We start from the raw sequence: 12,825 nt of genomic DNA, 5'->3' as shown, positions 1-12,825 counted from the left end.
CACGTGTCCGATAGGACGGGAAAAGACAAAGAGACGCTAAAGGCAGTGTTAGTTGAGAAGCCGGAGAAGACGGATGCAAAAGGTGTGCAGAGTGTGACTTGAGAAGCGAGAGCGAGCGAGTGTAGAAGCGGAAGAGTGTGAATCGGGAAGTCGGAAGCCGTCTATGAGAATAAGACGTACGACAGCATCGTAATCATTTCGTTGCTTCGAACATTATTTATTAAATCAAAACATCATTACTTGTCCTTTCCTCTAAGACCCATTAAGATACTACATATATATATATATATATATATAGAAGATTGCTTAGAATTTGGAGCTTAATAACATATGTCAAAATCATTGACATTAAAGAAGGTGAACCTTACTTACGAAATTTCCTTCCGTCAAATGATACATAAAAATTGAAAAAAATAATATACATAGTTTTGACTTTCTTCCGCATTATAATTTGAATCACTCGATTTATTCGACTAAAGATAATCAAGCAATAACCTCACTTTACACGTATTCTCATCACGTGAAATAGATCACATCAGGGATTTTCAAAAGTCGATGGAATATTAATGGCGATTAATTATTTATGGATGTATTCTGCACGGTTAAAGCAATCGCCTAGTGAATTATCGAGTTCCAGGAATATGAGCGGTAAACAGGATTGCAGCTATAAATGACTCTCTAACGTGTATATTAGAGATGAATTTGATCATTTATCCTCATAATATGAAATACGCTTTCAAGTGGAAATCATAATTAACAATTTCTGGCAGCGAAAAGTAAATAAATCGATACGTTTAAATCAATATTAGAATTTCTTAATATTTTTATCAAATATTTTTATCAAATATTTTAACATCGTAGAAGTGTCGTTGGAGAGAAATATTAGGTTGTTCCAAAAGTTTCTTTCGGTTTATAAAGAAATGATAGATGTACGATATTTTTTGCATTATATTATTTTATTCAATTATGTGCGATCCACCTTTCTCCAATTTAATATAAAATAACATAAAACAAAAAATGCTGTGTATCTATCATTTCTCTATAAAACGAAAGAAAATTTTGCGAAAATATAATAGAAATTTAGCTTTAACACAATATAAAAATGGATTGTTATGCCCCTAGGAGATAAGAACAATATGATTAATATTAATAATGAATACGTTAACGTAACGAAAAGCAGCTTTTGCAGAAGGCTATAACCTGAAAATGTTTACTAAAGAATGATAACATGAATTTTCTTAAGTACCCCCATTTGATACTTAATCTGCTTTGTAAATACTGTACGTCCTAACTTTGAAAGAATGCAATTTTAGCCAGAATGTTTCAAATTACCTAGCCGTATTGTTTCCTTGTAATGTAATTTATATTTACATTATCTCGCGTAATTCTTTCCACTTTATTGACTTCTAAACGTTAATGTAATATAATTTTTATAATATAATTTTAATCGAAGTTATTTAAAATTTGTAGTATCTCATCCCTACTAGAATAATATTAACAAATGTGCAGAGCTCAAGTCGAATAACACCGGCTCAGATAAATGATCATCAAACTTACTTTTGTTATCGTCGATGTCAGTGATTTTGAACCAGCCAACGTCCATGGCAATCAATATTATTTAGCCGGTCTTAACGCAATGTAAAAAGCAAAAAAAAGAGGAAGGAAGGAACAGGGAAGCAAAGAGATAAAACGAATTTTTCATTTTCTCGAAACTAGATCGAGTTTCAAGCTGCTCGTAAAAGAGTCTGTAGCCAATCCGACTAAATTCGACGAACCGCGCTTGAAAATTCCCAGAGAACTGTGATAACCATCGAAATCTGTACAATTTGTCGATTCATCGCTTGATTAAAAAATGGAACAAAATGAGGCTGATCAGCCGGCCTTTCAACTTCTAATGATCCCTATCGTTTTACCCTAGGTTGAATGCTACGATATAAGCCGAAACAGCTATAAGTAGGGTTCACGTGATTGCCGCCATCTATTATTCACGCGTTACACATTCGCCAGACAGACGCGTCTAACGGTTGACATTGTTTTCTACCCTCAGTTCCAACGCAATTACGTTGCTACGTGCAATCAAGTCTCGAGTGAAGCTAATGATAAGTTGTTGTTCGATCCTACACAATTACTAAAATTATTCAAATTAAACTAATTTAGTCTAAAAAAACAAGTAATTTCGTTATATATTTCCTTTCATAATAAGCCATGGTTGGAATATAGTAGCTGACGAAAATATTCGTATATTTGTAGAAACATTTTAGGGCTGTATTATGCATAACGGCACTATAGAATTAATACTGTAACAGAATTCTACTATCATGGTTATGCTGGTAATATTCGAAACAAATCTGAAAATCTATGTAGATGTTGTAAGATATTCAGTACGAGTACTGTGCATTACTGGTATGTACATAATCACGACGAGATAAGGAAGGTACTGTTCTCTATTGCTCATCGCTACCCGTTGCTAGTAGCAACGTACTATGCATATATATCTCGTAAAGATTTTAAATGTAGCCAACGAGACCATTTTTAATATTTGACTATCGTGACCCATTACAGTTTCATCACTTTCGATTAATTGAACACGACCCGCACCTTAAGACTAAAATACACAATATAAGTATGGCACAGAAAATCTTTTAAAATTTACGGACGACTATTTATGGTATTTAAAGGCAGCAAAGATAATAATTAGCTGCGGATTTTCCTCGAATCGTAGCATACAATATGGAATCTGATTATTAAAAATTACAGTGGAAATACAGTGGATTTCCATAAGATATTCGTGCTTGTGGGATTTTGGAAATAAATTCATGAACCAAATGGACGACCTCGATACTCGAGAAATTTTGTGAAGCTGACGTCAATGGCGATATGTACTGTTGTTGTGCTATCATTTCATAGTAAGCTGTATTGATTGCACTTCTATTCACGGAATTGATTTATTCCACACAAAAGTTGACAACAATAATCGAAAAAAGAAAAATATATTACCGCCTTTCACATCAGCATACACAAGCACATAGGATTTCACACGAATATACACACTTGTAAATTCGACGAAACGATCAAATTTAATTATTTTTCGATTTTTCGGGCATCAAGTACTACATCAAACGTTACACATCAAACGTTAAAATACGGCGAGCATACAAAATGTACAAACCACTCTAAATTAATTAACTTTGAACGTTATTGATTAATTAAAACAAACCACTGTTGCGTTGAGTTTTACATTTTAAAAAGTTGTTATCCGTTTTTGCTTTGTTTAAAACTAAAAACAGGACTACGTTCATTGTAAGTCGTAAATATCCCTTTTATTTATTTAAACAAACAGATATTTAAACAAACAACTTATAAATATATAATTTATTTACGTATATTTGTAATATCTGTTTTATAAATTTGTACAACCATTTATCCATTTATCTATTTTATTTGCATATAATTTTTATAGACTTTTTTTTCTTTTTTCTTATTTTTTTTTTTTTTTTTATTTAAGAACGAAAAATTGTGATTCTATTTTAAGACATGTCAGACTGAAGCGATACGCGATATATATTTCTATTCGGATTTCACCGTCGTCGTAATCGATGCTATTGGAAACGTTTCACGATAGACGTCTTACAAGCGCTTGCAATGTCCGTCATGTGTAAGGCTCTACCACTGAATCGCGGCTGCCATTTAGTGATTAAGGTCGATCACTTAGAGACGTTAATCCGCCATAATGGTGAGCAATACATCGAAGCCATTATTGAAAGCATAGTTACGCGTTAATTTCATCGATCTTATTCACAAATAGAAGTGTACAAATTATAGGATTTCCAAATATTTAGTTTAGTTAAAAGGAGATATGAAAATGACAGGTATATTCAAAGGATAAAACAGAACCGTACGATTGTAAAGTTTCAAATCATTATAACTATTTAAATTTGAAAAATCTTACTATATTTATACAATATATTTTTATTAAGAATGGAAGAAATTTCGAAAAATCCGCCAACACTTTTTACTATCGTCTTGAAGCACACCATATGTTAAGCTTCTTCGTCGTTACAAATTTTATCGCGGATGTAACGAACGTTTCGAACATGTAGCACGCACGCGTCAACGCCTACATTTGGATTTTAAATATATGTTTTATGCATTAAATGTATTTGTACTTTCTTGCGCAATTTCTTTTAATTTGTTACGATATGGAGGGTTTAATTACGTTTAAGATATCTATCTGAATCCTTTAAATTCAATGTTCTTTAAAACATTACGTTACGTAAAATAATCGTTTTTCCACTTTATTGTATCATAAAATAGTTACTTAAATTCATATTACTTAAAGAATCTTCCTACAGAAAGAATAAAAAAGAATAAAATCCTATATGTTAAATTTTACGTGGTTGATGGAATACATAGCGATGACGAGAACTAACTACAGACAACAAGAAACTATTAGCGAAGGCAACTGGTGACTATGAATGTCGTCTTTATAATATGTGGCGACTAAGGAGAACAACTACCAACTACGGATAACAAGTAACAACCAACTGTCTCGTTTCTAAGGGGCAACTAACTTGCAATTATCCTCCTTTGATGGTTCCTGTAGCGTGATATACGTCTTGAACGTAGTTAAAGAATATGGTCGCTGCTGAATGGCGATTTGACAGCAAGGCGATCCCGCCAGTTCAAAGCTTGACATTGCAAGCTACCGAAGACCATTAATCTTGTTATCGAATATCTAGCTTTCAGAAGAACCCTTGTGATATGATATGACGTCATGACATTTTTATGACGAAGATGAACAAACACCGACCTCTAACGAAACAAATTTTTATTAAGTGCCGTATGTGGGTTGCAGGCCGGCCAACCAAGGAAATTTATCGAATGTATAAAGTAAAATATATACGAATATATTGGATATATCATAAAATGCCCGCGTTATATCGTCTAAAGAAAGCTAAATTTAAGGAATTAAAAAATTGAAATACCAATTATAAGAGAGTTAATTAAATTCAAACCTATCGATGGTCTCATAAAGACCTATATTTCCTGGAAATTGATATCTTTCGAATTCTAAATTCTCCTTAGAAAGTATCATAGAGAAAATATGAAACTTGAAAAGTACATCACGCTGATGCCTCGATAAACCGTCGTGTCGATAAATCCATGTGTCCGAGCGATGAATTTTCCCCAAACAACAAAAAACTGAAGGGAAATCTTCTTTGAAGGACGTGACAAAAGGTAGGGGAAGCGGGAACAATGATCACGCGATAAACTGATGGTGTACGTATAGAACGTGTACGTATAGAACGTTGCGAGAGAATTATCGAGAAACAAAAAAAGAAAAAAATAATCGTTGGCCGGCGCGACTATACGCTGTCGACGGGCAAACAGCGACTGAGACTAACTGAAACGAACTCTGTCGCAGTACGAGCACGGGCTGCGTTCGCGGGTCGATCGAACACGTTCTGCGCCTCTCCTCGGCACCGGCGTCAAAGCCACCCCCGATGGCTGCAACGCACTGGTGCACTTGGTGGTCCTTCCTTTTTCGTGTGATATTATACCAGCATCTGTGATGCCATTTCAAAGACCGCAATCAAAGCATTAAATGCCAGATTAAAGCGACGCGATAATATTACCCCAATATTCGTCCGTAAATGTTACCGTATAGATGTTTAATGCTTTATTATGCTTCGATAAAGCAATAACACAGAAATAATTGCATTATTATGCTTCGAATAATTTACTATCACATGAATCGTTCCACAAGAAAACATATGTTTCACTTTTCCCCGTAGTATGATTGTAATTTATAACAAATATTTATAATTTATAATTTAAAATATTTATAATTCACTGAAAGTATCTTCCTGTCACGATTATAGGCGTAAAATGTCAAATTAAAAGTACCAAATTAAAAACATATGGTATCCCGAAACCAAACGTACGACATGGCGAATCACGATGATACGATAAAAATTGATCTATGTCTTGATTTATTCAAACAGAACGAACTTACTCGAACTTTTCCAGAATAAACGATTTATCCGATAATATCCGTCACTAGCTTCTCTTCCTTCAACGGTAACAACTGACACCGAAAGCTCGAGAGACCCGAACGGTGAGACGTACCCAGAAGCAATGCAGTTACCTGGGCAAAGAGTCCCAAAGACCAAGGACGTAGGAAATTTCGAGAAACGGAAATGGAAACTGGAGTGGCGCGTCAATCAGCACTGACGGAAACTAATAAAAATGGAAAAAACCAAACTAATTCGTTTCACAAATTATTAAAACGATATTATTGAAAATTTCACTCGATTTTCTCACTGCACACGTCAATATTTGTCGAAATATCAATATTAAAAAGTTAATAAAAAAAAATATCCTCTTTCTTCATACCTGTCTTTCTCCCGGGCGGCGAAGGAATACTAGAATGTTCGAGAACAACGGATACTTTTTGATTTTATCTCAATATCAATTTCAATCTTTTTAAACGAAATATAATCTGAACGATGAAACGTTTGATCAAATAATGTTCTTCGTTCGATGCTAAAGGAAATTGAGAAGAAACATCGAAAATTCGTTAATAAAACGAATTTCTTTGTTTCTGTTAAATAATAAACTTGATATACGTATTGGTTTTTAAAATCAATATAGCTAACCAATGGGCACACTTTTAACAAGGGTGATGGAACATACCAAAAATCTTTCAAGATGGTCTTGGCAACGGAAGAGTCGAAAATATGACAATTATGAATGAAAAATTCTAATATTTTACAGCTGGCAACGATAAACAACTCCAGATATTCTCCTAATTAATTTACAACAAATTCGCGTATATGATCGATAGCTGACGTCACTGTGTCCCACAGCCCTTGTAAAACGATAAGAATTTCCTGGGAAACTTGTAGCCACGAAATGAAAAAGATGATAAAACTTCTAACAAGAGTACTGAGACGAGCAACTTTGTACTTACCCCTTCGGAGTAGGGAACGTGATTAAACGTCCGCGAGTTCGAAACTTTTGTAAGTCACTGCACGGCCGCTGCTTATGGTGGAAATGTAATAGATATAAGTACAGAGCGCGTGAGCGAACTAAAAACGCGATATAGGGGTAAAGAGAGAGACCGTTCCGTCCTTCTCTAATGCCCGCGTACTTGTACCGGAAATGTGTAACAACGGTAAACGAGCGCCGTCAGTGTCCACTAGTGTGCATGCCTGATTAAACAAGGACAGAAAATGCTTATATACAGCCTTCTCTTTCTATTTCCATGTCGCATCCATCTTACTATACAGTAGACAGGATTCGACTATTCCATCATTATATTCGCACCCTGCTTACGTGTGAACTAACATTGCCATGACAACAAATCGTTCGTCTCCTGTTTGATGCTCAGTTTTCAACGGAGTTGAAGGGAAACTTTATAAGAGAAAGGAAGTGACGGATTGTCTCAAAGTAATAAACGAAAATTCTCGTAACTATCGAAAAACGATAGTCAATACAAGGATATCATTATCACATTTAAAACTATTACAATGAACGGTGATTTATCGCTGCAAGGTACCACAAATAAGATATCTCATAATTTGCGAAAAGACTTTGGAACTTCCATGACAGTCATGAGTGTGTTTTGTCATTGATTTGCCATATTGCGTTTTTCACAATTGTTGTTCATTTTTTGTGATATTTTACACTCGCACATAGTATCTATGATTTTTTCTTTCGATAATTCTTATAATTATTGTCAATAATTAATTATTTATAACCATTTACGCTGTATTATATATCATTAAGATTTATCTTTGCACGTATCAAGATAGTAGATAACAAAATTATGTTTATATATTTATATTATGTGTATATATTTAGATATCTTCTTAGTTGCAATTTTTTCGAATAATATCGGCGACCAATCGAAATAGAAATTAGTGCGGAAAGAGGGGAAGGAACCAAAATTTGAAAATCGACATCGGTAACTCAGTAGTTATAGAGTAACTCAATCGATAACGTAGATTAACTAGTTATAAATGAAAATATATTTAAATTCAAACTTTAAAAATTAGAAATTAAAAGGCAGAAGGCAAAAAATTATCGCCGAGGATTTATATAATAATAAATAGACAGTACATTCTTTTTGTCTGTCTTACCTAGAAATAAAACAGTTAATTGATGATTATCGTATAGTGTGTACTCATAGCATAAAATTTGTTCAATGAATTAAAAATTATATTTTTTAGATATGTAGACATTAGCGATGTATTAATCCGGGAAGCTCGTCTACCTCGGAAATATCGAGTCTGCGACAACGTCGATTTGGAAATTATTCTTACAGAATATGAAAATTATTATTACAAGATGAAATTCCAAAAATATCCTATATTGTGCAAGAAAATAACTGAAAAGGAAATAAAGACGAGGGAAATGACAAATGCGAACAAAGTGTAAGAATTTAAATTATTTAACACTATTCAACGTTCTCAACGTATTCAACGTATCGATTACAATATCATTCAATCTTCGAAGAAGTAGTAAAACGTGTCAAATCTGTTATTAAAGAAACGAGAAGTGAGTCTGTGAAAGGGAGGAATGTACAACAGAAGATGACGGGTGACGCTACGGATGATATTAATCTCGCAATGACATTGACATCAATTTTCGCCAATGAAAGCGATGAATCTTCATCAGAAGAGGAGAGCTATTTAACATCTTAATGGAACAATCCACGCAATCAAAGATATCAAAATAGGCTCAGAAGCTTTATATAGACAATCTGGAATTATGGAAGATTATTGAAGACATTTCATGCGTAAGTTATTTTCGATTAATATACGTATTGTAAATACTGATTTCAGTAAAGCTTTAAATAACGAATTACATAACACTTACGGAAATTAATACGGAGATTATGCGCCATTTCATCTTTGTATTGTCGTAGGAAATCATACTGACAAAATTAAATGTATATTGGGACAACATCGTAGGCCTAGAGGAATGTAAATCTGCTATTAAGGAGGCCATTGTGTATCTCCTCAAGTACCTTATCTTTTTTAAAGGCCCATTTTCTCCCTGGAATGTCAATGCACCTTTTTTAACATAACGGCCAGCTCATTGGTGAGCAAATGGAGAGGTGATTCCGAGAAGTATATCCGTGTAAGTTGATTTCCTTTGTCTATGAAGAAGAGATTCTGGAATATATCATATATAATAATAATCATATATAAATAGAATAGTTACATTAATACATTTGTTAAACTGAACAGGTTTTATTTGAACTTGCCTATAATTTTTCGCCTACAATTATTTTTATCGACGAGATTGACTGGATAGGCACAAATAAAGGAGTAAACTGTACATTGTCTGAACCTGCAAAGAGATTCAGATCAGAACTTCTTTCTAGATTGGATGGATTAGTATCTAACGAAAATTCTAATGTAGTTCTTTTGGCTGCAACTAATTGCCCTTACTATGTATATCACGCTATTTCAATGTTTTCTAAGTAGAAAATATCTTAATATCATAATTATTCATTATCTTAATCTTAATTATTGTGTTGTGCGGAATATTCCTTTGTTATTATTAATATAACAGAACAATAATATTTATTGTAAATATATTATTAGGGACATTGATGCAGCTTTACGCAGATGCCTTGAAAAGAAAATATACGTATCATTACCAAATGAAGTTACTCGACTTGGTATGTTCAAATTATACCTTAGCAACCAGTTATTAGAGAATATGGATGTTGTAAACCACATAATAAAATCTACTGAAAAATATTCTTGCGTGGATATAAAATTGCTTTGTAAGCAAGCATGGCTGCTCGAAATAAGTCCAATATGGGAAAAACTTGAAAAAAAAAAAAAAAAAAGAAACATCTGTTACGACTTTGAAATATGAATTAAAGAATTATGAAATAATAGCAAAATTGTTAAAAAACAATGTCACCTACAGTTACGGATGTGGATAGATATGAAGCGTGGAATAAATATGTATGCCATAAGAACATATTTTAAAAAATATAAATGGTTATCATAATATATATCATTAATATAATTATCGTTCGAAAAATTGTTCGTGTGCGTGCATGTATGTGTGCGCACGCGTTATAAACAAGTTTGAAATGTTCGTTCTACATATATGTATACGTGGTATACATCTTCCCTTATAATATATAATATGTGTAATCTGAGTGGTAATATCTCCACGTATTACATATGTGTTAGTGTATTTTATCGATAATCTGTCTTTTATTTCCTCTTATCTTATTAACGCATGTATGGGCGCGTATATGCGCCGGGCGAAAGCTATGGTTATATATGGGATTGTTAACAAATAAAAATTAATCTAGGTGTTATTAAAGAAATTTGTTTCACCTTCTAAACTTTTTGATGATTGGTTTACTTTGAATATTTTGCATATTTTTGCATATCATGAGCATTTTGTACATTTCTATACATTCAAACTTTCTATGAATATAAAATGATCCGCACTACTATCTACTTCATAGTATACTCTATACGTTTAAAATGCTCCATTAGAAGCTTAAATCTATCAAAATACAGCTCCTAGGGAAATGTGAATTTTCACATGAACACATAATATCGATTTTCTCATTGAAACGTATAGGCAGGTATATACTAGCATAAGCCACCTTCGGCATTTGGCCGTATGATGCAGCACTAGCTCTGTAACATAGAAAACCATAGGCGTCAGTTCTTCTTATTTCCTCTTTGATATATGTTTACTTTAATGTCACTTATTCAGACGCTTGATACATTGTCGGAATGAAATTTTAGTAATGTGCAAGTAATTTTGAGTAGATTAATAAAGTATAATAAGATATCAGATTCATGTACGTAGATTCAAGTGACATCAATCTTTATGTCTAGTATATACATGTGTATTGATCTATAAGTCAGTGTTAAAATAACAAATAAATGGCAGAAGAAGGAAAGAAGATTTCCTTCGGTTTTGCGAAATCTATTAAGAAACCTGTGTTAAAAAATGCTATTCCACAAGAAAAAAAGAAAGTTGATTACATTGAATGCCTTGATGAGAAAGGTATTAAAGTAATAGGGTGAGTTCAAAAAGTAAAATTTATAATCAAGAAACATATAACCTCAACCTAACCTATAAAAATCACCAATAGCGGAATATATATATTTGAAAACAATTTTTTTATTTCAATGAGGAAGAAAAAAAAGATGAACCTCTAATTATTCCATTACTAGGTTCAAAAACCTGGCATGATAGAATTCTTAATAAAATAGATGCAGACATTTTCCTTCCGAAGGCAGATAAGGAAAAGGTAGGAGACGCTAGTGTTAACGAGGCAAAATCAAAGCTATCTAATGGAAAAACATCGCCAATAATATCAATAAAGAAAGAGCCAGTTGAAGATAGTGAAAATAAAGTTGTTACTTTAGAAGAGCAAGCGACTAAAGAAATCATTGGGGAACTTAAGTCAAAGAATAAATATGAAACTAAAACAAATGATTTAACTTTACCTTTAGTAGAAGATGAATCATTAAGAGGCAAAGAACAGGTACGTTATCAACATATTGATGTGCAATGCACAGATGTATTACATTTGCATATTATAAATATCGTTTTGTATTTTTCAGTCTACGTTAGAAGATTATGAAAAAATTCCTATTGATGCTTTTGGTGTAGCAATGTTAAGGGGAATGGGATGGCAACCAGGAAAGGGAATTGGTTGAAATGAAAAGTATGAATTTTACTCTGGATTAAATTAATTATATGTATTTAATACATCACTTATTGGAAAGTAAACAGAGAACATCATTTTTTATTTCACAATCGTTTATTCTAACTATTACAGATTAGTAGCAGCTGTCATACCAGAATTACGACCAAAAGGTATGGGTCTTGGAGCAGACAAAGTAGCATTGCAGAAGAAAAATACAGATTTCAAAAAAGAAGAGGAAGAAGTTAAAATCGAGAAAGGAACATTTGTGAAAATTATAGCTGGAGAACAAAGTAATAATTATGGTCAAATAGAAGGATTCGATGATGATGCAGGAAGGCTCATAATAAAACTAGCTCTTGGTGGAAATATAATATCTGTAAATGAATTTATGGTACAGCCAGTGACTAAATCAGAATATTCTAAGAACTCAAAAGTTCAAAGTTAATATGAAGTGTTAGTTTTTCATTAAGGGACATTTAAGAAAATAAATTTGAATTGACATATACATATAAAGACATAATCGGACATGTAGAAAAACTAATTCAAGAGTACCTGTAAGTGTGTTGTTGCATGCAATTTTTTAAAGGTCCCTTCTAATTTTATATAAAATATGATAAATGTAGATCCGTCCGTCGTGTCCAGTAGTTGGGTGACTAGTGGGTTGTGGTGGTTGTTGACTCTTGTGTTATATCTGCTTCTGGACTTGTGTATTTCATCTTTGACTGTAGGTATCTTGATGTCACGGTGGATTGTTTCGTTGGTAACATACCAGGGTGCATTTGATAGGGATCTTAGCGTTTTCGATTGGAAGCGTTGGAGTATTTCAATGTTGGAATTACTTGCTGTTCCCCATAGTTGGATTCCATAGGTCCAGACAGGTTTTATTACGGCCTTGTAGAGGATTATTTTGTTCTGTATGTTTAGTTTGGAGCGTCGGCCCGTGAACCAATAGAATTTTCTTAATTTTTCCTTTAGTTGCTTTGTTTTTTCTGAGATATGTTTTTTCCAAGTTAGCCTCCTGTCCAGGGTCATGCCCATGTATCTTACGGAGTCCTTGCTTGGGATTATTGTGTTGTTAATGGTGACCTGGGGGCAGGTTTGTTTTCGGAGCGTGA

General features: G+C 33.2%; 1 protein-coding gene and 1 long non-coding RNA gene across 2 annotated transcripts in view; one reads left to right on the top strand and one right to left on the bottom strand.

Annotated features, from left to right (window-relative positions):
* The window catches only part of LOC126927834 (uncharacterized), a 95,721-nt gene that overhangs the window by 57,785 nt on the left and 25,111 nt on the right, over positions 1-12,825 (bottom strand). The window lies entirely within an intron of this gene.
* On the top strand, positions 8,066-10,363 carry LOC126927839 (uncharacterized). The gene is made up of 3 exons (XR_007715964.1): positions 8,066-8,438; positions 8,554-9,147; positions 9,258-10,363. It is a non-coding gene; the product is annotated as an uncharacterized LOC126927839 (long non-coding RNA).

This window comes from Bombus affinis, unplaced genomic scaffold, assembly GCF_024516045.1.
Source record: "Bombus affinis isolate iyBomAffi1 unplaced genomic scaffold, iyBomAffi1.2 ctg00000275.1, whole genome shotgun sequence".
NCBI classification, from domain to species: Eukaryota; Metazoa; Arthropoda; class Insecta; order Hymenoptera; family Apidae; genus Bombus; species Bombus affinis.
Note: the sequence above shows the minus strand (reverse complement) of the source record. Positions and strands in the feature narration are given on the sequence as shown.